Raw genomic sequence first — 25,882 nt, 5'->3', positions numbered from 1 at the left:
CGATATTTTCCAGGTGTAATATAACGTAGGTATAGGATTTCTTTCCGGGTCTAACTCGAGCCCAGCGTTCTAGGATAAAGGGTCAATAATACTCCAAAGAAATATATACGAGTTTCAATATAAAATACATTTTTTATTATATTTTTGTATAAAAGATATTGCTTCCATATATTTTTCTCCATATTCTTTTATACCTAATGCTTATTGGAAATATTGTGGAATTTGAATATTGTTTTCTGTATAAAGGGAATTCCTAAAACGAATCCATACTAAATTAAATTGAATTAAAATAATTTTGTTTAAACATTACTTAAATTCAAGATGCATTGATACATTTGTATGTTTAGAGTAAAAAAATTGGATAAAAAATTCAAAAGTCCAGGCCTACATGCAAATTTTAATTAAATTTCTACGTTTTCGTAGACAACCGAATTTATAATATTTTTTTCAAATATATGGTTATTTTCCCCCGTCCTACGACAGTATAAACAAGACTTGATTAAATCAAATATTAATTCACAAGTCGGATGTGATAATATTTATTTACCAAAATATATTGGGAAGGTCGAGGGGTCGGTCATTCATGAAATCCCGTACGCTACCCGTGAAATCCAACTTAAGAAATCCGAAATCAATGCTGATTTCGAAATCAAATAAAAAATCCGAAATCAGCAATGAAATTACAAAATCAGTAAAGAAATCATAAAATCAGTAAAAAAAATCACAAAATCAACAAAGAAATCACGAAATCAACATAGAAATTACGAAATCAGAAAAAAATCAGTAAAGAAATCGTGAAATCCATTACAAAATTCACGAAATCCAAAATCTAAAGAAATCATAAAATCCGACGAATTTATGGGGAAAAACACAAAATCCGAGGAAATCACGCGAAAAACCTCAAATTCCGAGGAAATCAAGGGAAATATCGCAAAATCCGTCGAAATCACGGTAAAAATAGCAAAATCCGACGGAATCACGGTAAAAATAGCAAAATCCGACGGAATCACGGCAAAAATCTCAAAATTCGATGAAATCTATTGGATTTTATCGAATTCTGAAATCAAACAAAATCCGACGAAATCAAATGAAATCAGACGAAATTCGAAGAAATCAAATTGGATTTCGAAATCCCGTACACTTTTTCCAAAACGTCCGACCCCTCGGGGAAGGTGCTATGAAGAGTTATAAAATTGTCCAAGAAATTAAATGTAATGAAGATAAATGGGGATAGAGCTTATAATCCACGTTAACAGTTAAGGGTGTATAGTTTTGTGACATATTCGTTTGAAAATTTTGAACATTATAGAACAAAATATGTTCCCCTCTGGAACTTCTAATATTAATTATAACCAGATAATAATACCACAGGGTGTGCTTAGAAGTGCTACGGTAATGGTAGTACCAATGCAACAATTATTACCGTTTTTGGATGACACTGATAATTTCACGACGCTGTTCTCAAATCTCGCGACACAGTGTTGGTTACGCATCGGATCGTAACCTTAGCAATTCTAAACGCCTGATAGATAAACAGTTAAACACGGGTGCTTCCAAACGAGGCCTACTCTAATTGAATATCACCAAATTTAAATATCCAATCCCATCTAAAATTAAACATATCCCGAACTTTCTAATGACGTTTCTACTGTAATATTTGATGTGTAAACAAGGGTTTCACTAGTCCAGGCAGTTTCGGACTGCCTAAAGTTCAATCTAATGGCAAAACTGAGTGAAAACAGGCGCAGCACTATACAATACAATTCATTTGACCAGTCTTCAGAGACGGTATAGAGGAAGGTTTTAGAAGCGGTTTGCTTGAGATACTCAAATTTCGGTCCGCGAACCCCTATCCATCTAGCCCGTAAAGGTGACCCTGTTCTAGACCCTTAATAAGCATCGTTTTATTGAATTTGAAAGTTGTAAAAATTTGTTTCTAAAAACAACAACATCATGCAGATATTTCAAAGAGTGTTTAGTGTCAACATAGACAGGAAACTCCGGTTTCTTCCCCCTTACAACACCCGGGTAGCGTAGCTAGTTAAAACTTTCAATATTCCATCCATTAAAAATTTGAATAGCAAAGGCTTAACGGTGCAAAATACTCCAACCCAAACATTAAAAGAGTTCTTTCAAAACATTTTTAATATCTTTCGATGCGAGAATCATCCCCCCTGGGAAAAAATATTTACTAGAGAAACTACTGAATCGCGAAATTTTACGCACTCTCTAAAATCAATTTGTACTGTTTAAAGAGTGTAGGCATATGATGGTCTATTTAATTTTGGCGAAAAACGTTCATAGTTGCGATTCAATTAGAGAATTCAGGGAGGACCCCCCATTTAATAAGTTAATCATAGAAATATCAAGATAATTAGCTTAGAATTTGGAGAGGAATTTCTGATGGTAACAACCTATTTCCAATGACAACCCTATTCCGTCCAATGCATGGCTACAGGCAATGCAGTTTAAAGCGGGAAGAAAGAGGTGCTTCCAATGGCGTTATTACCAGCAACTCAAATCCCTTCTTATTACCTCAACGCCAGTGAAAAGAGTCAAAAAGACTGAGGAAAGTACGAATTTATTTCGCTGCCGAGCTATTTCTGGCAATTCTTCCCCCCCCCCCCGAGGCTTAAGACAGATTTACTGAAACCTGTGGGGATATTATGGAAGGAAAAAAGTGGGATCAATATCGCCTTTCATTGATTGAAATTAGTTCCGGATTGGTTACGTATCGTCTCATCCGAGAGGCTAACCACTCTCGGAGGCTCAGACCCTTTTACTAAAGCGGATGTTTTTAGAACTATATAGCGCCATCTCGAACACTCCCCTTAACACGTTCGAATTTGCTAATAATAATTTGATAAGTCTGAAATAAATTTAAACTGCGTGTTCTTAGGGTCAAACTGCGTGGAAAGTATCAGCAGAACATGGGGTGGTCAACAAAATTTAGTCACGGACATTTGGGCTTCCAAACATTGATTGTCCCCGTAGACATGGAAATTGTTACACTATTGGATACGGCGAGTGAATGGCCCCTCGTATTTTCATTGAACAAACCGTTTAAACCTTTGCTTTTGAAAGAGGTTCGCGTGAATTCTCGATCACGTGTCGACCGACTTTTACGCGGGAGTATGAACGGATGCAGGCCTAGTTGAAATAAGGCATTTAAAAAGTCCTTGTTTCATTTCGGTCACATGAAGATATTGAGTTAAGCATACTTTATGTAAGTCAAAGATCTGAGACACATGGATCATGGATGTTATTCCCCAAGGAAGGTTTTTTTCTACATTTCTAGCCGCCATTTTTCAAGATGGCCGCTGATTGGAAAAAATATTTCTTGGCCCGTGCCTACCACTTAAGAGTAGGGTCCCATGAAAATTTCAGTCTTCTGCGTAAAGCAGCTTGGGATGGGCCTTTTGTGATTTCACCCGTCCTTTACAAAGACAGCCAAAGGGTCACCTGTACAAACGACGCTGGCGGACTTCGCGTGGGTTGGTTCAAATCTCTTGATAATAATTCAATTGCATTTCTGATGTCTTCAGGGTTAAATTTGGTACGACAGTACTGTCTATACCTTCCTGTTGGGATTTGAGTATTTTGAATCTCATCCTATATTGGATTTATATCTATGACGTATTACCGGCGCGGGCGTTATGGCGGTCTTTAAATGAATCAAAAGGAATGTTTGTCGATAGAGTAAACAATTACGGTTAAGTTCAAAGTACCGAGAATCATAATAGTATCAGAACCCAGGCTTAAGGCCCTGGCCTACGCAACCGGGGTGACAATAGAACTATCTCAGTTGAGACGTCAGTGCCTAAGTAAAACGTCACGGCAGAACCCAGGCATACGCAACCGGGGGCGGAGTGACAATAGAGCTCTCTTAGTTGTGATGTCAGTGCCTAAGAAACACGTCACGGGCTTAGCTTTCAGCAGTGGCCGATCATGTTTGGTACCTCCTTGGTTCTATGGGCAAATAGCATCGGTGACGTCACACTAAGACGTCTGAGATAGCTCTATAGCGTACATCCATTTCCACCCGGGGATGATAATAGACACTCCAAAAAATAATAGACGGGTGTATTGTATCCCTAAATGCAGTTCCAGTCTTATCGTATGTTTTTTTTTCGGCCATGGTTGAAATTAATAAATTTTCTTATAACAAATTTTTGATTCTATTTTGATCCTGATTCACCGGTGGAATTTTTCGATCTTCCCGCGATGCGAATGTATTGATTGAATGTCGCCTAAAAGGACAAGACTTTTGCCCGAAGGTTATCGGCAGCCAACGACAACTGGCGTATCGAAGGAAGCTTTCGAGTTTCCAATAGAAAAATCTCTAAATTTTAATGTAGGCCAAGGGTAAATATTTCAAGATTACCCACATCATCACGATATTAAATGGACACGGAATTTAAGTTAACAATATTTTTTCATAGAAAATCAATCAATACAAATGTCTTTGGTTTGTATATTCAGCCATCGGGTGTGCAATTTATTTAACTAGATTATTTTTAACATTTTCGAAATTAATGAAGCTTTAGGCTGATGTTAATTTGGAGTATTTTAATTTTGTATTGTCACTCAATATTGTATTTCCTAATACCGTATTTGGTCCAATATTTGCTTCATAAACGGGGCTGTAGATGGGATAGGTATCGTAGGAAAGTTTTAGTTGAAAAAATAGGTGAAAGGTTGTGTTCAGATCTGGAAGCAAAAGGCCTTATATGTTTCGTATAAAATTCTATAATTTGTCAAATATGATTTATGTTCAAAATAAGTTAGATTCGTCATTAAGGGTTTAAAGACTCAAATTAAATAGAATTAAAGGTTATATAAAGACTGCCTGGTAATTACAAAATAATGTTAAGCATGTCTGAAAATTTTTGCCTTAATATTTTCAAATAATTGGTGTACTTACTATTAAAATTTAAACAATTTAATATAAATATAATGTTTTGTTTTATTTGCAGGCGAAATTTTTCAATATCGGATTGGACGTCGATACAAAACATTTCTTTAAGATTATTTGTGATTTTATCAAAGTGTACTAAAAGTTAGTGACGTCACAAATCGCGTACGTTTCCGCGTTCTTTGTATCTTCAAAACGATTGTGAACTTTGAACTTTATCGTGTTATGGTTAGGGCTTGAAAATTTTCGCGTTCATACACGCAAAATCAAGATGACGTCATCAATAGATCATCACCGTAAACTGTAAGTGTTAAATTAAGTGTGCTTGTTCTATTTATACGTGTAAGGTTTGGTGGCATCATTTGTCGCAAAGGATTAGGGGAACACCCAACTAAAATTATATACTCGAGTGCTTTGCACTTTAACCCATTCGCTACAGACTAAACAACAACAACAAGCAATACGCGTGCGGGGCTTGTATAAAACTCGTCAAACTCTCTTGAGTTGTGAAAAGATTTTTACAACCCAAACTTTCAGATCGTAAAAAGACGGTTAAAACTATCTTAACAGAAAGCCCATCACTTCCTTGTATTAGACCCTATAAGATGAAAAAATCCAATAAAGCCCGTGGAAATGATAAAAGCCACGCGCTTGCGCTGCCCGAGTTCCCGCCAAAATAACCCCAGGAAAGCGCGGGAAGGTAGGAAAGGGAGTGAAAAGGCGCGCGAGAGGAAAACCTGGAAGAGGATGATCCCGGAGAACCGTAAGATCTTTCCATCCTCGCGGATGTAGAAGTCAAATTTTGCGCAAATCGCTACGGTTTTCGCGCGCGTTTCCACACAAAACCTCTTAAAGTTGCCAAAAGTATTTAGAAGAAAAAATGAGCTTAAAGGGGTGTTAAGATAATAAATCGCGGGCGTTGAAAGCGGAGACCTAAGATGCACCACCGTTAGAAGAAGATAGCGCGAGCCAAAATACTATAACCACACTTGTCGAGAATCCTAGAAAGAGCCGGTTAAAATAAACGTGTTTACAAAAGTTTTTCATCTTTTCCTATTCCGGGTTACTGGGTTTATTAACCCTAACTTTTCGTTGTTTAGGCTTAGTAAGGGACGGTTATAAACTTTTCTTAAATTCTACCGCCAACTTTCTCCGAAACTAAAACAAAGCTACATGTTTGGTAATAAGAAAAAGAAAGGCAAGGGTAAGTTTCAGCTGTTTTTCGTTTCGTTTTCATCATGGTTGTTCTCGTACGTTTGTTCCTAACGTAATAGGTAACCGACGTAAGATGTGAGTCAGTTAGTTACGGGTAATTTAAGAAAAAACTGGTGTAAATTAACGATTTTTTCACACTTTAGTTTACCATTTCAATTTAACGACAGAATATTTCCCATTTTTACTGTTCAAACTGTTCCGCTAACGCTGAATTTAAAATTGAATAAATTAAATTATAAGCCTAATAATCCAAGATATACCGTTACAATTGGCAACTTTTGGCCTAAAAATTCAGAGAAAACCTTTAACTTGGAAAATTTAGGGAATTTCAACCTGAAAATTTTGTGGCAACTAAATAACTTAGCTGTTTGTGAAGGATTTTGAAAGTCTATGTTGTAAAAGTTAGGTTTTTCCTACACGGCCAGTTTCTTTCTAGGTGGTGTGGTATTTTGTACTTATCGCGGAATACCGCGTGTGAAAAACCCTTGAGCGATCTCAGAGCAGTTCAATTCAATTCGCTAAAATGCCCATATTTTTGAACATATTAGTCTTCCATGCCAACATTTAAAAACTAAAAACTGTAAGATATCCATTAGGCCAAGAGTGTTTATTTTAATTTTTCCTTTCTTAACCACAAAGAAGTTAAAACCTTTAAACGCAATCTCGTGAAAGAAAGAAAGAACTAAAAGCTATATACATTTTTCGGTTTCCATGGTTACCATTTTAAGATGGCAAATTAATCACAAATTCGGCGAGCGTGACTTTGACCAAGGCTAACCAAAGGTCCACTCTGAATGTAGTATTTGTTCCGTCCCCTCATCCCCCCTGTAACGCTTGAAAAATAGCCAGTGGTTCTAATATCTGAAAGCGAGTCGTGACCTCTTGAGTTGCACGGACGATTAGCCGCTGAAATCTCTCTCTTCGTCCCCCCCCCCACCATTTTCTTCCAGTTTTGTGATTTATGATAAAACATAATCGTCTTGGCTGCGAAAAATTTTATCTCGGCTTCTTTTTCTAGGGCTCAGGCAAAAAATTCTAGTTATGTCGACGGGAAAACAGAAAATAAGTGGTGTTTCCGCTATCTGAAAATGAACTATCCCCAACTGATGGTCATTATTACGAGTGTTAAAGTCAGGACCTTGTCCAGTTTAGGCTATCTGAACGCGTTTATGGGGTCATACACAGAATGATTTTTTTTTTCTTCAAAGTTCATTTGTTCAACTACTGTGAAAAATAATACCGTCGTATTCAGGGTGTTTCTGATAAGTCTGCCATAAATTAAAAGGTGCGTTTTTAGGGTCAAACTTGAGTGGAAGTTGTAAAAGAACGGCATGGGGTTTAGTTACACCAGAAGTATATAATACTTCCCTTCGAGAGAAGTATACCACAAAGCAGCAGGGTAATTGTAACATGATTCTTCCCAACATCCCTAAATATTTGGAGCAAGGTGACTAAACTGAATCACATACGCGATAAATAGTTCCCTCATTATTACCATAAGTTTATAACTTATAAGTTATAAACTTATGGTATTACTTTATTAGCTCTTAACTATTGACAAGGGTCGTTTGTGAATTTTTGTCCTACGACAAAACAATCAAGGTTCGTTTGTGCAGGGGTTGATTGCAGAGGGTTTAGTGCCAAACAGTTATAGAATTGACCCTCTGAAATTTGATGAGATGCAGGAGAGCAAACAAAAAGGGTGAGCTTGGGAAGAATCTTGTTACATAACTAATGTACTAGTGTGTCATCCATCTTCTATTATCCCCTTCTGGTTATAGGAAGATATGGGCTCCCAAACACAGGCCCCGAAAACAAGGAAATAAAAATGTTGAACTATGACATCCTTAAGGTGTTTCTATGAATCTCAGTCCATTTTGTCTATACTTAGAATTACGACACTCCTCACCTGTTAGTGATGACCACTGCAGGATGTAGGCCATTTTCTCCGCTAAAAATAAAAAATTGTGCACGAAGGCGATATAGTTCAAAATTCTAACCGCTTTGTTATAAAACTGTCTAGAAAAGTTTAAAATTCGATCCGTAACTTTAACCTAATTATGGGATAAACTTTTAAACCGCGAGTCTTGATAAAACCCACAAAATTATTTGGTCAAAAAGTTTTCAAAACTTAAAAGCAGACACTTATGGGCATATTCCGAGAACAAAGTTATGTGTCCGCGATGGATCATAAACGATCACAAAGCCTTTATAGGAAGGTTATTCCATCAGAAATGTAGGAATTCGAGCGTAGGCGGGGCTGCGTCCGGTTATGGGAACAGAGATTTCATCTTTTCGATATCATCATCATTTTTCACGGGATGGGAATGGACCGCCCGTTGTTTGTTTATTGTCCGTAACGATGTCGTCGGCCCTTTTATGTACCGTGCTGCTACTAAATGTGCAAAGCGTGGAGGTTTCAGTACAGGGGTATATTCGTATAATCCCGCCTTGACCTATAACGAAATACAACAATAACCATTGATAAAACTTCCCAAATATATTTTTTCTCCAATTTCAGATGCTAAGTCAGGTCTAACGACTGTATTTGTTTTATATAATTTATTTATGGAATATCAGACAATTAGTGACGAATTATCGTCTTGTCTCGCAAGATTTAAATTGTAATTTAGTTTCAACTAAAAAGCTAACTATTTGGATTATAAAGAATGTCAAGAATTGGTGACATTGAAATATCATACAAAATTAAACTATTTGATATGCTTTGAATTATCGCTTTAAAATTATTGTTTGGCCATTTTTTCCGCCTTTTAAGGTTCAATACTGGAACTGAGAAAGGGAAACCAATCGGTTGCTAAGCCTTAAAAACTAGTTAAAATTAAAACCAACAATGGAAGCTCTATTTAAATTCGAGAAGTTTTGGAAAAAAAGGCTTAACTGTTACCGAGCCTTCTACTAAAATGAATGCAAACATTGCAAAAACCCTGAAACACATTCGACAGGCACTCCTTAAACCCAAGGGTGTCCAAAAAGGTCAAAAGATCACGTTTTGTTTTAATTGAAAAAATAGGCTTATGGATGAAATAATATACCTTAAGTGTATCAATTTTAGACCTAAATTTGTAATTACTTTAAGTGAAGTTATACATTAGTACGATTAGTTTCACTATCGATAGGTGATATTCTAAATTACAGTTGAAGAGTTTCGTAAACACGCCTGTAATTCGAGCCTACCCCTATTTCAATTCCAGCCAGGACTCGCCCCTTTTAGCTCTAAACATAAAGCTCGATAAAATTTCAAAAAGGAAGAAGAAAAAACTTCGCACCATTAACCCTGTTCTTGTTTTGTCCAAGTCGTAAATGAGACGTTTAATAAAAACGTTAACTCAGAAGATAACGCGGGCTAAACCAACCGAGATTCTTTTAGCTTTTGAAATTAGTCTATTGGCAGTTGACTTCCCGCGACTTCGTTAATATCCGCCTAAGACTAACGCCAGTGCTACGACTAGATAGATAGCCATCACTCATATTTCTATTAAAGAACAAAATGGACAAGTCCATAATGAAGGCGCATGCATCTTTCGCCTATCACTGCTTTGTAAGGCGTTTCATATCCGCATATGTTTTTAGATTTATACGTTATGGGGAAAATACTGACTTAGCATTTCATAAATTAACCCCTACATAACGATAATCATTCTTCAATAACCCATATACAGGGTGTTTCTGATAAATCTAGCGTAAATTAAGGGGGATATTCCTAGGGCGATTTTGAGTCGAAAATGCTCCATGATACTTTGCAGTTCGGGTCACGGTTTTCGAGTTAAGATTGGACGGAGTGTTTTAGGGATGACCCATTAAATTTAATAAAGAAATGATTTCTAATTTAATTAAGGGGTCATCCGTAAAATATTCAAATCATGACTCGAAAACAGTGGCCTGGACCACAAAATGTCATGAAAGATTTTCGACTCAATATCGCCCAAAGAACATGCCCCTTAATTTATGCCAGACCTTTCAGACTTTATATGGACTATTTTATGCTCCCTTTAATTTTGCAATGGAATATTTTCACATGCATCTTTCTATTTACCTTGAGTCTAACTGACCGTAGGCTAAATCTTTATGATGGTAGTCCAAGGCAACCAAGGCCTAAAAGAATTAGATATAAATAATAAATAAAAAGACGAAGCACTTCGCGCGAAAACAATGGGCTCTCTTTTACGAGGTATAATGCAATTTTTCTAAGCCTTCATACCTTTAAGAAGTTCCTCAAGGAGCTTTTCTAGTTTTTTCTTTTCATTCTTTATCTCGTTATTAGCGAGCTACTGAAACTGCATTATCGTGTCTTAAGGGGAAACAACAAAAAATTAAGAAGTTTCTCTCGAATTCTCCGCATCTATAACAAAAAATTAGGCTTATCAATATTTAATTTGGTCTGAAAATCGCACGACTGGCAACGAAATAAATAGTTATACTAAATTGCAGACCTAAACTGAGTGTAAAATTAGAATTAAGCGAGATGCCTTCATTATAATATTATGCCATCGCATTAGTTCCCTGTGTAATCACCTTCACAAAGGTCATCTCCAAAGCACCGTATCAAATCAAACCTCACCTGTGCCAAGAGGTCAAATCTGGTAAAACTCGTAGCACTTAGTGTTAATCCTCAATTGGTGCACCGCACAGGGAAAATAACAATGGACGAGGTTAAATATTAGCACAGAAACAGCTCTACTTCAAATTTAATGTACTTCTGATATTTACTAACTATTATAAATTAATCCACGATCCTAAAAGATCTCATTCCTAAAAAAAATCTGATATTGGCAGAACGTGATCGTAGTTAGAATCTAAAAGGCTTAAAATCCCAATGAACATTGTCCGTATAACTCAGTACCCACTGCCAATAGCGTCTTAGAACATTACTTGAACCGTTATTCGTTCTAGAAGTGTATTAACATCAAAAGTAATCAAATTGCAATGAATCATGTTAGTTCCTTGAAATTTTGATCAGTGAAAACCAGCCTTTTGACATCACGAGTATTATATATGAAACTGCACACGTAATAATAATGTTCGTCTTATAAGTTCCATCCGAATGTACAGGGTCTCTCTATTGAACCAACATCAACACTATAGTGCAGATCACTGCAAAACTACCTGATAACTTAAGGTTTAGTCTACTTTTATTAAGGTTAAACCCTGAAACGATTCTGGTGGTCAAAATCTTCCATCACGAACTAAACGTTCGAACGAGGTCGTAATCCTAATGACAAACGACTTAACTTAACCATGGGGGTCTCTTTCTTCATTTTTATCTTAATCTAATCTTTTAAGAGAGAGAAGTTCCTCGGAGGATGAGTGCGTTTAGGTGCGCTTTAACCGGAACGATCGGTCCGTAGAACTATTAATTAGATCAAAGTTAGAGCTTTCCAAGAAAGGGCAAGGAAAGTGGGAAATCCACTTTAACACGTCGGAGCTTGACCGGAACGAAGAGGGAATTCAGAGTATATTATAACAAGAGAATCGCGTAGCCTATATACATACGCAAATGGATATTTCTAATTTACGTAAACAAACTTTTAAGGAGCTTTTAGTAAAGATAAAAGGGTATATTATACCAGGAATTCGCGTCGCTTTGTCCCTTATCTTCTTTCAAATTTAATGCCAAACAATTGCAAGTGCATGCAGCTTCTAAACGCCACAGTCATGCAGTATCTATTTATATGCAGGGTGTTTCTGATAAGTCTGCCATAAGCTAAGGGGATGTTCTATGAACGATTATGAGTCGAAAATGTACTATGAAATTTTGCCGTTCTGGCCACTGTTTTCGAGTTATGATTATGACCCCTTAAATTTAATCAAGAAACTGAAAGGCAATGTAATTAAATTAAGGGGTCATCCCTAAAACACTCAAATCATAACTCGACAGTTTCCCTTATTTTATGGTAGACTTATCAGAAACTTCCAGCATAAATATTTTCAGTGTTTTACGAAATTGCGTTTGTATGGTATTGTTTACAAAACATGTTTATCATAGTTTACAAGATACCTGAATTCTCAAATAAATTCCAATAATGTATGTAAGCGTCTTGACGTGTTTACAAATACTGGTTAAATTCTCGAAACATCTCGAGATGTATCAATGTTTACTAGGAACTTATTCAAATTAGAAAAGCATTGTGGGAATTTCATTGTAAATAACTTACTCCATAGAAATGCCATTATCAAAATAGCAATTAGTCCTAGAAAGTATGCTCCGCTAATGATTATATTAAGGACTGAAACTGATTGTCTGGCGAACTTGCATCAATTAAGAGGGGGAAATGGGACTGTTTTCCACCCAGTATGCGTAATATATATTAGGGAGTAACGTTGCAAGTTTATGAAAGTGTAAGTTTAAAGTCACATTTGCGCTAGACGCTTTGAAATCGTTTTGAACGATTATTAAAATCCAAACCCAATTGTAAAAGTTGTAGGCCTAATTGCGTTTTCTCTTAAAATATAAAACGTACGGGATTTCACGAAAGATTTCTTGATATTTTCAAACTTTCTAAAAAATATGCGAATTTTTCTTTGATTTTTTGATTTCACCTCCTTAAAGATTTTATCGGAGTTTTCGAGATTTCTTCGTAATAAGAATATTGCGATAAAAACGTACTTGCATAATGGACTCTTATCAATCCGTAGAAATATGTAAAATCGAGTTAAAACAATTTACTACATCCACGTACTTTTGTTTACTGGAACTCAAATCTTTTCCAAGATTAAAAATCTACTTTTAAACTTCATAAATGGAACCTTAACGAACTAGCCCATTTCATTTTGATGAACTTGGTCGGGGGGATACCGAACGTTTGGTCTTCTTGCGAATGAAACCAAGTTTTCGAGCTATTTACTTTCAAGAAGTACAATTCGGGGCCTGCCCTGCTCGAGATAATCGAGATGGTCGCTAGACTGGAAAATTTGCAATTACTTTATGTACTTGTAGAAAGAGATAGAGAGAAACTTAAAAGTTTTCGGTTGCTCCGTACATAGAGAATATACCAAAGAGGTGTAGAAGGTGAAGAATTATTTTGTAACCCTAAATTTTAGGGTTCTAGTTCCGGTGAGTCACAGGATTACCTGACTCGTGACGTACGTCTGCTTAAGTACACTTACGTATTTAGCTCTTGCCTTTTAAATTATTTACCCAATCATATTTATTTAATCGTACATTCCTCGTGGTATATTCTCTTTGCTCCAAGAGAGGAAAGAGATTTCAAAATACGTAAACGTTACGTGATTCGGGATTTAAAAGGAACGCTTTATTTTTCCGGGTAATTTAAAACTATGGGAATTCTTGGTTCGCCTTTAGCTTAAAGGTATCTTAGAATTTAGGCTTAGGGTCACGCATGAAGCTTTTAGATGCATCGTTATACTTCAGAATATAAAATATGGAACAATTTCTGGAGACAGAACATGCCACATGGGAATTCCCAAAATCGCGTACCCTCTTGACCGAAATAAAATGGTTCTAGATTAGATTGGGAAGGGATAATATTTAGGGTTGACTAACGAATTCTTTCGCTAATGAGCTTAAACACTTCCTTTCCCGATGATTAAAACGGTTTAAATTTAATTATAGTTTGGTAGGAACATGAGTGAATAAAAGAGAAGAGAGGACAGAAGTTTTTTGTTGTTTGTTCCCATTGAAATGTCAACAATCTTTAGATGAGTTAGGCCTAAATCTTGTTTAGATTGAAGCATCTATGCCTGATTGAAGTAAAAAAACTCTCTTTAGATTTCTAGATAAAAATATGTTTCTCTTTCTACATTAAGGACCTGTTGAGACCCAACAAATATTATTTTAATTTAATTGCTATTTTAAAAGATTTTTTCAATAACTTAATTGGGACTTTATGTAAATGCTTGGATGAGTAAAGCGAATTCAAGTGATCAATTTTAATATCAGTAAGCCACTACTATATTGTCTGAACAAGGCTTAAGATATGAAGAAATAGGCCTAACTCAACTTTATTCGATCTACAACAATAAGATAAAGGTATCTCTTGAAATTTCTTCACTAAAATGAAAAATCACTTTGGATAAAAAAGGAAAATATCTGAAGTCTTGAAGAAAAATCAAACCCGAAAATTTTTAGAAATTGAAAAAGAAAGACCCCAAAGCCAGATACGAAGTACAGTACCGCTGGCTGCACCCGTACGATATTTTAAGGGGGATGAAATTGGGGGAAGCGGTTGGGTCTTAAATTGAGGCGCTTTTGACGGTTAATCGAAATTTTAGAAAATGGATGAGTTAGTTGGTCGAACCAACCATACCAGCAGAAGATGGAGTGAAAGGAAAAATCCATCCTTCTCAGGGGTGGACCAAAAATGATCTCCTATACTATCAATCCTCCAATATCAGACACCTCCCTTGAATCGTTGAGAATTATAATAAGAGGAGTCCAAGGACCAGTGTCTAAAGGTGCTTTCCAGTCTATTTTTACAAGTGTTTCCTGCACTGGAACAAGAGGCCAGCTAGCACTGGGCGGTCAAAGATGACGCAAAAAAGAGAGCTAATTTATATATTTGTTTAATTTATTATTAAAATCCTGTTCAAAATATTTCAACCAATAAGAGAATAGAGAGAAAACGTTAGTCTGCTAAGTGACTAACGCAAAGGATAATCCTGGAACTTATATAAGGCTTGAGCTTCTACTCCACTTGCAATGTTCTCTCTTTTGAACCGAATACTCTGTTCAGGTTTTACCCTATGCACGAAGGTAGATTGTCCACTTCTCTCGGCCTAATTCTTTATGGTTACATCACCACTAGAGTTATAAAGGAAGACACGCGATGGACACACATGTCCCGGGAAAAAAACGTATGAAACACATTTCCAATGGAGGAACGGTGTACACGCTACCGTCTCTCCTCTTCATCATTCTCTTGGAGTAGGGCAGGCCTGTGTTCCTCTTATCCAAGTCCTCTCTTTTGCCTCGCCATCAACGTCAAGCATTGTTAGGACCAAGGGGGGGAAGGGGTTCCCGCTGCGAGTTTGACGCTCCCACGACGAAGACACATTTACCGGTGCAGAGTGGGCGGACGATTATCGGCAGGCATTCAGGGTGGGCGAACGGTAGGGCGGCAAAGAGAAACTGCTTTTAAAAAGCTTGTTGGTTTGACTGACGGGATGATGTTAGAGGATCTGTTAGGTTTAGGAAAAGCTTTTCTTATTCTTTTTTACAGGGATGTGTGTTAGACGTAAAGTTCTTTCCCGTTTCTAGATAACGGAATATTTAACAGGATGGAATGGATCGTATCGCGGCTACTCAACTTAATGGCAATTTTTGAGCAATGCTTTTAACCCCTGAAATAAATACGTCCCGGATGATTAGGCTTAAAATTCGAGAGAGCTGAGATTAAAACGCAAATGTCTTTCAGTTTTTGCGGTGTTCGTTTTTGAAGACCATCAATTTGAGTGTCTTCTTCTATGGTACCAAATCACGTTATAATTTGCGCTCCAAAAACTACGCAGATTCTCCAGTATTAGCCGAGAAAAATGAATATACTTCTTCTTTTTTCTCTGGGCAGCTTGTTTTTGACTTATTACCAATTTATTTTGATTTGTTTTGCTGTTGTTGTTTCAGTTTTTTGAGTAGACGTAAATTTTATTATCGAAGTGCTTTGATATTATTTTAGTTTAAGGTTCAATCAAAATAGACGATCGAGTTAGGGTTACCGACGTTGGATGAGGTCCAATTGATGAAAGTTTTTTTTTTCAGAAGTATAGGGCCGTTTCGCATCCGATCTTTGGCTCATTTTCGCGTATTTTGGCCCCAAGGAACTCGGTGAAGCGTTAACGACTTCCGTTGACAAGAAGGCAACGCTATCATTTCCCAAACTGAATTGCCATTGCCCAAAAAAGAGCTTTCTTATTGGTTGAAACACGCGGGATATAGTAGAAAGTGAGGGAAAAATTCGTGTCATTCGAAGAATGCAATTTACAGCTATGTATTAAGTATAATCAAACGAAGGGTTTAGCTGGGAAAACTTGGGGTGAGATGCCTTGTCTACATCTAAAGAATTGGAATGGATTCGAAAAGAAAAGGGCGGAGATTCAAAGAACCGAGTATAAAGAACGCGCTTGGATGTCCGATATGGATAGACTTTTTCGATGATAGTGTATCCATCGTATATTACGTTCATAATGAATGTCTTATCAAAGTTGCGTGGAATAAGTGTCAAAGACTTTGATAAAATGGGTCTATCTATAAAAAATGGACCTTTTCGATGTTGTTATCTTACGCGTGCTATTTTTCGAAGTGATAAACTAGTCAAAGGCAGTCTTGAAAACAGCTCCAGGACATTATTGAAAAGGTCCGTAATAGAATAGGGAAAAAAGGCTTCTAAAGGATGAACAACGTTGCGTACGTCGTCTTTTCTCTTTTGTCAATTATCCTCGAGTTCGCTAGAGCGAAATAAGTTTTCCAAGATTGACGCTACAGTAGAATAGCCCCGGGTTTCCCGCCATAAGTACATGCATAAGGATGGGAAAATGCAGTTGCGAACCCAAGGGATTGTGGGAAAGGGGGTCCCAATCAAGTTGTCAACCGTTTTCATCCAAAACATTATAAACGACTTTTGGTGGCGGTCTGCCTATGAGAATTAACAAAGAAAAAGACGAGACAAAATTGCACTTTTTGTCGGCTTGTCGTGTTTGGGGTGTGTGATGCTTTTCCTTTGTTTTGGAAATTTCTGGCGCAAAAATATGCTATGATGGTGTCGTTTAAAAAGAAAGCCTGATGTTCTTAATAGGGTAAAGTTAAGAATTTAAATCGTTGTTTTTAAATCCTATCCTTTTGAGAATGCCAGAGAGAGGGTATTTTCTATTGTTAAATTAAACGGAAAAGTTATGGACTCGAGGAGAATGCGCCCAAATTTGCAAACCAAACCACTTAAAACTATTCAAATCTAGCTAAGCTACCCGGTGTTTTGTAAAAGGACAAGAAACCGGGAATAGTTTCTTGTCAATGTAGACTCTAAATATATTATCCCTACAAAATATCACGCCAATGATGGGCGGGCGTAAAAAACATTCGAGCTCTATAGGTTGTGCAACTCCCAATAGAGAGAATTTAAAATTTTGAATATGTAGCACCTCTGAAGTAGATTTTTTTTCCGTTAATAGAACTTTATTAGACCTACTGTCGCCAAAATAAAAAATAGTAGCTCTTTTGTAAAGTGTGTTCCTATAGTTCTCTTTTTGGAATGAAATTTGGCGCATTTCGCTTTAAAATCTCATTCAATTTCAATTGCGTTTTAAATTATACGGAAAAAGGTCCTAAAAAGATATGGTAAAGAAGAAATTGGACACTCTGGTCCCGCTATTTTTATTCAAATCGAGTTTCGATTCAGTTAACTTCTCTGTAAGGCCTTTCTCACTCAGAGCGTGCGACAAAAGAGTCTCGAGACGACGAAAGAGAGCACGCGTTTTCTTTCTTTATTCTCTAATAGAACGACTCTCCCTTGCCCCAGTGCGCCCTAGTGCACCCGACGTTCCTTTTTGTAAAAATGGGGCCGGGGCCACAACAATTTTAGCCTACGCCCATCCGGCGCTATTCCATTGTTAAGCCTTTGTCATAGCTATATAACCAAATTTGTTCTCTTTATATACGTGTATGACTGTCCTTTTTATATCGGAATAGAAAAAGCGAGAATTTTAAATTGTAGAAGATACAAAATTGAAGGAATTTAAACTTTTAAACGTCTTGAAATTGGATTTATTATTTATTGGTTAGTGCAAAAATCTTGTATCTAAGAATAGTTCTAGTTTGCGTATGAGATTTAAAGGGATGTACAATCCGTTATGTATGGGCGTGTCTATAAGACTCAAGAACTATATTTTTTAGTAGAAGTGTTACTATTTCCTGGAGTAGTGATTAGGCTGTCGTCTGCTTGAACGTCTGTTTCTACGGTAGATAATGCACTGATAATGCTACGAACTTCACGCATGCTCAGTAGAGCTATATTTGATGGAAGATAAGTTTGATATAGGCTCCGCCCATACATAACGGATTGTACATCCCTTTAAGTCGAGAATAATTAAAATTTTTAACCGCATCACGTGGGGTTTAAGTGGCGCCTCTGATTGACTGAAAGTATTCACAATAAGTTGCCTATAACTCCCTGTAACCTCATTTATCCTGGATGACTGACTTGAAATCCGCATCCATCTTTTAAAATGGCGCTCAAAAATGTATCAAAAAATGTCCCTACGTTTGAACGAATGTCACTAACAATTAGTATACTAGTCCACTATGTTCTATAGTTTATGGGATTTAAGTATGCTGCAATTTTCAAAAATGGCGACCAAAAAACTAATCGAAATGTCTTGACTGGCAAAGTTGGACTCCTTTGCTACTGGATAAGGACAGGCTAACCAACGATGATCTAACCAATATTCCGAACCACTTTCAAGTACCCTAAACGCAAAAAAACATGTTTTTAAATTATCTATCAATCTTTCCTCACCTGAAAGGCCCAAACCACTATATAATCCCCATATATCAGCCAAACATAACTCTTCAAATACTAGGAGCTCGGAAAAAAAATCACTTTTAAAACCATAAATTGTGAAAACATTCTGCGTGGGGTAAAAAAAAAGAAGAAAACGAAAACTTGGCCCTAAAAAACTTTTGGTGAGAATTTTATTTTTAAACGTTCCATAAGCGATGAGTGAATAGAAAAAGGGTCTGAAAAAACCTATAGCATTTTTCTAAGTACCGTTACGTAGCTATATTCCATCCTGTACTAACATGAGAGAAAATATATCACGAGGAATGGAAAATTTAAGTTATAGCGAATTCCATTAGACTAGCCCAAACCGTTTTATTCTTGAAGCTGAAATTAGTTTTACAGGAACTATAATTAAGTATCAGATATACCTTAAGAAAGATTTTTTCAATCAGCGGCCATATTGAAAAATGGTGGCCAGAAATGTAACCAAAACTTTTCTTATGTTTCAACACATTAAGGATTTTATAACGTTTGCAACTGGTTACTGAGAGTTTGTAATGAAGTGACGTAGGTGAAACGTCATAGATTCAGATACAGACTAAATCGAAAAATGAACTGCAAAACCGAGTGTAGTCATGTCTCGCTTGTCGTTCTCGAACTAGCTCTCAATAAGTCTCTAGAATTACGAAGTATAGGTAGTGTCTATATATATACTTATGTAACATATCGTATAAACTTATGGTTCGATATATTTCCTATAGACGATTCTATGGTTTTTGTTGTTGAGAATGCCGTATTTCATCTTTTAAGATGGCTGCTCCAAAATGTAACAAATGTTACGATGCATCAATTTGCTTCTAGTATTTAATAAAACTAAATTAAAGCGCATAGGCACATTTCAAGCCTAAGCTGCTACTCCTATTGCTTTATTCTCTCTGATACCATCGCGTGTTGCTATGAGGCGAGAAAGAGAAGAGTTTGAAGAGCAACTCTTTGGGATAGGATCGTACTTCATTTATAACCCTCGTGTTAGTTTTTTCCTTTTTTCCCACTTCTAGCCTTAGTCCCTTGGACACTAAAAGTTTGGAAGTTTTTTGGCCTTTTGCTTTTTTCCCCCAGAATTTGAGTGTTTAAAATATTATCGCGGATAGCGAAAAAATTACTAGTATTTCTAGGGGTTTTTTCGGATGGCTTTTTATAGTATTCGAGTGACTTTGTTTAGTCAAACATCATTCAGAAACTGGTTGTATTTTGGGGTAAAATAAGCCTCTCAAAGGGTATAACAAAACTCCCAGATGGAATAGAAAATTAAAAATTTGGAGTGAAAGAATAAAAAATTTGATGAAAACGTATATTTAATAGCTTTTTATTATTTTTTTGGACAATTTAAGTAAAACATAGCAAGAGTTTTAATTTGACTTGCGATATTTAGGTCATAAAATAAATCGATATCAGATTTCAATGTCGGAAATTTCAACGTCAGTTATGGTTAGTTTGATCAAATAAAGGGAGCGTGAAGGGTTGAAATTAGTTAATTTTATCGTAATTACAATTATACTTGAAGATCTTCGTAATTGTTTAACTGATTAAACTTAAAACAATTCGAATTTAATCCGACCATCTTAATTTTTCCGCAAATTCCAAACGGCAGTCTCATTGGCCAAAGTTTCAGCCAATCAAAGAAGGGAACACGAAAAGCGAGAGGAAACGTGTGCTAATAAGAACTACCACGAGAATAGGCCTTTCACGTTTCTTATATCAATTGGCTGCGAAATAAATAATTAAAATAAAATTGAAAAATACTAATTACAAAATAATCAAACTCCATTCAAATCGTTTAGGCCTAATAAGTTCAACTTTAAATCGTTTAAAAATTAAGGGAAATGTCTATAGAGTTCGAGAGCCTATTTTGCCATTCTCAATGCGTGAAATCAACTTGTTTAATCCCTTCATGCTCCCTTTAAAAGTGGTTAATTTTATATTTTGACGTAAATTTGCTAGAGGGATCTTTTGACTCAAACATTTGTAAAAGTTTTCTATAAGCCTTAGAAATAGAAAAAGATGGAAATTTTCGCCGAGACAACATTTTGATAGGAAAGCTTTTAGAGAAGATTAGCTTTCATCTTCTCGATAAAAAAACTAGGAATGTCCTTCTCCTAACCTATTATTTTCGTGTTACGTAACAAAATTAATATGGCGTATGCCTTTTTCTACGCCCTAACATTTGGGTCAAGAAAAATTCTGGCCACTCGAGCCGGTTGAATATTAAAATTCCTAATTAGGTTTTAAAATAGTTTCGCGAAATTTCAAAATTTTCACCGTCTTTTCAATTTTCGAAAATATTTTGCAATTAGAGAAATTTTCGTTTCGCGCCTTTTCCTGAAATTCAAAATTTAAAAATATTCCAGCGTGTGGTTTAAATAAATAAAAAGAGTGCATTTGCCTCTCTAGGGAAGCGAGCCGCGTGCCAATTAAAATATGATGGTGTAGTGTAGGGCCTAAAGTGGAGCCGAGGCTTAAGACTGCTTCATTAAAATCGTCTCGCTTAATTTATTCCGAAAGACGAAAACTACTTTCATACGGGAAATAAGTAGAAGACGTTCGAGAAAAGTTAGGCTTAACATTTTTTGACCTGTAGAGGTTAAAGTTGAGTCTTAAAGGGATAGTAACGTATAAATTTAGAGTTTCCTTTTCCTCAAAAGGAACATAAAACCAGGAAGTCTTTCACATACACGAGAAATATCTCACGATATACAGTATTTTCCATCAGAAACCGACACAGTTATGACATCATCAGCCAGTCAAACGACGTTCTGTCCTATTTTAATTTCCGTTTTACAAATATTTTCGATTTTATAATGAAAGAAAACAAACTTATTATGTTAAAGGGATGTACAACGCGTTGTGTAGGGGGCGTATCAAGAACTATATTTTGAAGTAGTAGTGTTTCTATTCTATCAAGAGTAGTGATTGGGCAATGTCACGTGATCTCGCATCCTACATAACACATTACAGTGCATCACTTTCATTTTTAGGTATTTCAAACTATCAAAACTTTACGATAAGTTGAAATTAAACGCTACTATCTCTTTGATGTTTTGTCTAGGAGATGTGATAATGATATAATTGTCCACTCGCGAGCCCCACGAAAATATATTCGTGTAATTTTGGGCCTTCAGACCAAAGAGACCACGCGAGAACGAAAAGAAAAAAAGAGCTGGCGTTTTTATCTTGACCCGCTATTTTCGCGCGCCTTTTTCACTATACAGTGGATGCTGAAGCTGAACTCTCTCGTGGTAGCGGGAGTAGCGAGTCTGGATCCAGTTACCATAGTAACGGAAGGATTTAAACGCGCGAAAGAGGCGGCAAAATGGATGGAATAGGGGTTGGAGAGATGCGGGGGAAAGATTCTCTCTGAATGTATATGTTCTTATTCAGGCTACCTTTACCTATCGAAACAGCTCGAAATCTGTCTAGTCTGACCCTCGCTCGTAACTAAAAGCCAACCTTGTCTAAAAACAAATGAAATCGGAAGTTATTATATTCCAATTTTTTTTTCATCTCTGATATTAATTTATGATTAAATACCCGGGAAGAGTTTCCAGTCTATGTAGACACTAAACACTATACATGGGTCTTATATATGGCTTTTGGGGGTGTCAATTCGCCGCCATCTTTTAAAATGGCGTCCAGAAAAGTGATAACAATGTCCCGAGCTGACTTTGCTAGTATTTCTTATTTCGATTTAGTTGACTTTCGGTATCCCCTTGTTTCTGACATTTTCGTACGATACAAATTTGGTAGAAAATGTGAGAATGGTGTTTCGGGAAGTAAAAGCCATTGGGAATTAAGTTTGGGCCCGAACCTAACAAGTGTTTCTTTCCTATGGGTATTATCTTTCGCTCTCTCTCTCTCTCTCTCTCTCTCTCTCTCTCTCTCTCTCTCTCTCTCTCTCTCTCTGATGTTTAAGGACTAATTATTCGACTTGAAGCCTGCCTGTTTTTCCCTTAAATTATTAAGTGAATGAACCGTCTATTATACAGTTTCCAAGTTGAAACTAAAGTTCAAATAAACTTTATTTTCTGACTCTTATACTTGAAACAGGTTATGTTAATATTTAAATATACGATCTAATGATTGTAATATAAATTTTAATTAAGAACTAGGCATTTTAGTTATTAGACTTGATATAAATTACTTTAATTAATAATTATTGTATCTTCCGTATAACTGAGCAAAGATAGCGTATGCCATTTTGGGGTCGTTATGATAATTTCGCTAACAGTTGATGTTAATTAAGTTACCTTGTCCAATTTATATATAATTATTTTCATATAGTTAATGGAAGGTCTTTGTAACGTGATATAACCCTGTGATATACATCAGGTCAAAGGTTAACCCCGCAATGTTAATGGTGAAATTCAATTGATATATTTTTCGATAGCAGCCCAGACGTATAAATCAAATTCCTTTCGAAATGGATTTTTGTAATTTTATCGTAAACAATTGCCCTGAAACCAATTTTTCTTTTTTTAATAAATGATGAACAACAAATGTAATGTAATTGGGAAATACGAAGCCAACGTTTTAAGCTGCCTTTCAGTTAGGGGCATAAATGCCATACCTCATTTCACGAATAAGCAGGCACTTTAACTTTAGGAACATTTTCTATTTTGTGGATATTGAAAAAGAAAATCCTCAATTCGGTAAAATAAAACTACACAAACCAATTTTCTTCGATAATAGCTTTAGTTTACACAAATCAAAAATTTTAACAATAAGGAAATTGAATCTTATACCAAAGATCATGGTAAGAGACGGCACCGATTATTATCCATTAAAAGTGGGTTTACTCGAGAAAATATCATCTTTCAAAAAATGAAAAGGCTTGGGATGAAAACCGTTATCGAAAGATGAAGGAAGAGAGACAGAGAGAGGGGGTGGGGGTGAAGGGGTGAAGAGCGCTTTCCCGGCATGCCTTTCAGTCCCGCTTCAGTTCACTGTCCTTAGGGTAAACACGATGTAACGGGATCTCTCTCTCTCTCTCTATCCTCTCTGTTCCCCCCAAATCGGAGCCCGCCACTCTTCTAGGATGATAACCCCATTCATCTCTCCTTTCAATCTACATTCAAGAGAAATATATCGATCAGAAGTTATTAAAGGTCGAGATACAACGACAACGGAAGGAGCTTATCTAGGCGTATTGAAAATAGCATCGAACTATTATCGTGTGTCGATGTTCGAGTTCAAAAGTTTAACGGGGTCTAGGTGAACTGAAGAGAAACTTAAGAGCAACGTCCCTTATTTACTCAGCGTTCATACAAACCTGGAAAACAGGGAAAAACCTGGAAAACTCAGGGAAATATATAGTCGGCAAAAAACTCAGGGATATTTAGAGTTTTTGGTAAAATTCAGGGTAATCAGGGAAATTTCTGAGGTTAGAGTAAGTTTCCTCTGAAGGAGTTGCTTCAACTATTAAAAAAAACCACTCCCGTTGTTACTACTCCATCGCGAAATATTCACAACAAAATTAGCTCAAATAACTCAGGAGGAGCAGGAATTTTAGAAATTGATTGATATTGTCTGAAGAGAGATGGAGTTAACTTTCGCATTTCCCTTTTGCCTGTTCTCAGTATTGACCCAATCAATTAGTTCCCCTTCTAGAGTTAATTGGGAAGCCTGTAATTACAATTATTATATGCAAACTAAACACCTCGCTCTCTCTCAATCACTTCAATTTTCAGTTGCTTTATAAATAAAAGGCTATAATTAGGTTAGTGATTATTAGTATTGCATCTAATTAGGATACACGTACCAAACAAAAATAAATATTGGAGTTCTATACTTAGGTTTATATACTCATATCTTCATATAATAACCGAATTGAACTGATTTGATTACTATAATGTCGTATACAGTTTTCATATATACACGATGTTTCTTTAAGGTCTGTCAGAAATTAAGGGGGGATGTTTTAATTAATTAATTAGTGTCATATTTAATCGCATTTCTGCAAATAAGTCCTAAAATATCATATATTTTCATGACAAATTCCAATTTTTCCTATAAAGATTTTCGAAATCGGACTATAGGGTAGCTTATAATATGGAATCGAGAGTTAAATTAAACTTTACTAAGGTTATTTTTAGAATTCTTCGACTTTCTCCAAAGGTATTTTTACAGTCCAAAAATCTATACGAGTTTCTAAGGCCATGAGAATTTCATGAGCAATACATAAATATATTTATTTAGAGAAATTTATTGACTGATTCATATCTTCTTTTCCGTCTCTACAGATTCAGCTAGCGATCAGTCTTTTTATACAGATCAGACGCGATTGAACCTTGAGCCAAACGCTCGGTAAATGAAAAGCGAAAAATCCGAGCGCTAGAAATGGAGCAGAATTCACTGTTCTTTTCCAGAGCGCTCCGAGAGTGCCCCAGAGCAGTAAAATAGTAAATAAAATGCGTTGTAATTAATCTAGTCGAGCGTCACCGCTCACAAAATGTTCAGGGACTAGATCATCTTTTAGGAAGTCCAAAAACAGCGTGTATACTAGATTTCCCAGGTCAGATTTAGTGGTGGGATGGATCAAAATCGATTTTTCCTCTGGTTGAGGCTCAAGGGATTCGAGGAGAACTCGGCTAGCCCAAATTGGACCCCCCCCCCACTTTCCTTCCTCTCCCCGAAACACTTGTGGCTCTCGAAGCTTTTCTCATGCTGCTCTCGATCCCTTAAAAGAAAGATACAGTCTAGATTGAGAGAGAGAGGAGGAGGAGAACTGGGAGAATGGAAGAGGCTAAAAAAGAGTAAGAAAAACCTACAGGTTTCTTACTCGAGTTTTCACTCTCTAACGTACAAGCGCTAAAATAAAATAACAAAATAAGGAAAGGCGATTTGATAGTTGTAAGCGTCAGCCACAGAGGATGGAGAACGTGTTTCCAGAACTGTTTTTCACCCACTTTACTTTGGGAATCTGAAATCTCCAGCCTCCCGCGCAAAAATTTCGCAAACAAAGCCTATTTTAAAGGGTCTTGGCTCAGCCTTGTAGATGGAGTTTGTTGAGTTAGGCCTAAGGTATTACATTTATTATTTATTACAAGTAGACTGAATTACGCGTTCGGGACGGCGATTACATAGGAATCAAAACTACGATGTTATTTCAAGAAATGTTAGAGTTGCCCACCATAACATTGCTTTACCGGCCGCCATTTTAAAAGTTTGCATCGTAGTTTGGTACTAGATTTGAAAGTTATACGAGAATGGTTGGGCCCTCGGTCAAACG

General features: G+C 36.4%; 1 long non-coding RNA gene across 2 annotated transcripts; it reads right to left on the bottom strand.

The window, feature by feature from the left end:
- Positions 1–8,251: 8,251 nt before the first annotated feature.
- Positions 8,252–11,334, bottom strand: LOC149674039 (uncharacterized). Of its 2 annotated transcripts, XR_016367049.1 has the most exons (4): positions 10,582–11,334; positions 10,350–10,490; positions 10,185–10,243; positions 8,252–8,586 (listed from the first exon to the last, which is right to left on the bottom strand). It is a non-coding gene; the product is annotated as an uncharacterized LOC149674039 (long non-coding RNA). The 2 variants fall into 2 exon arrangements; XR_016367048.1 differs by having other exon boundaries at positions 10,350–11,334.
- Between the last annotated feature and the right edge of the window lie 14,548 nt (positions 11,335–25,882).

This window comes from Phalangium opilio, unplaced genomic scaffold (assembly GCF_054372755.1).
Source record: "Phalangium opilio isolate 3A_F unplaced genomic scaffold, DU_Popi_V2 ptg000048l_1, whole genome shotgun sequence".
Lineage (NCBI taxonomy): Eukaryota > Metazoa > Arthropoda > Arachnida > Opiliones > Phalangiidae > Phalangium > Phalangium opilio.
Note: the sequence above shows the minus strand (reverse complement) of the source record. Positions and strands in the feature narration are given on the sequence as shown.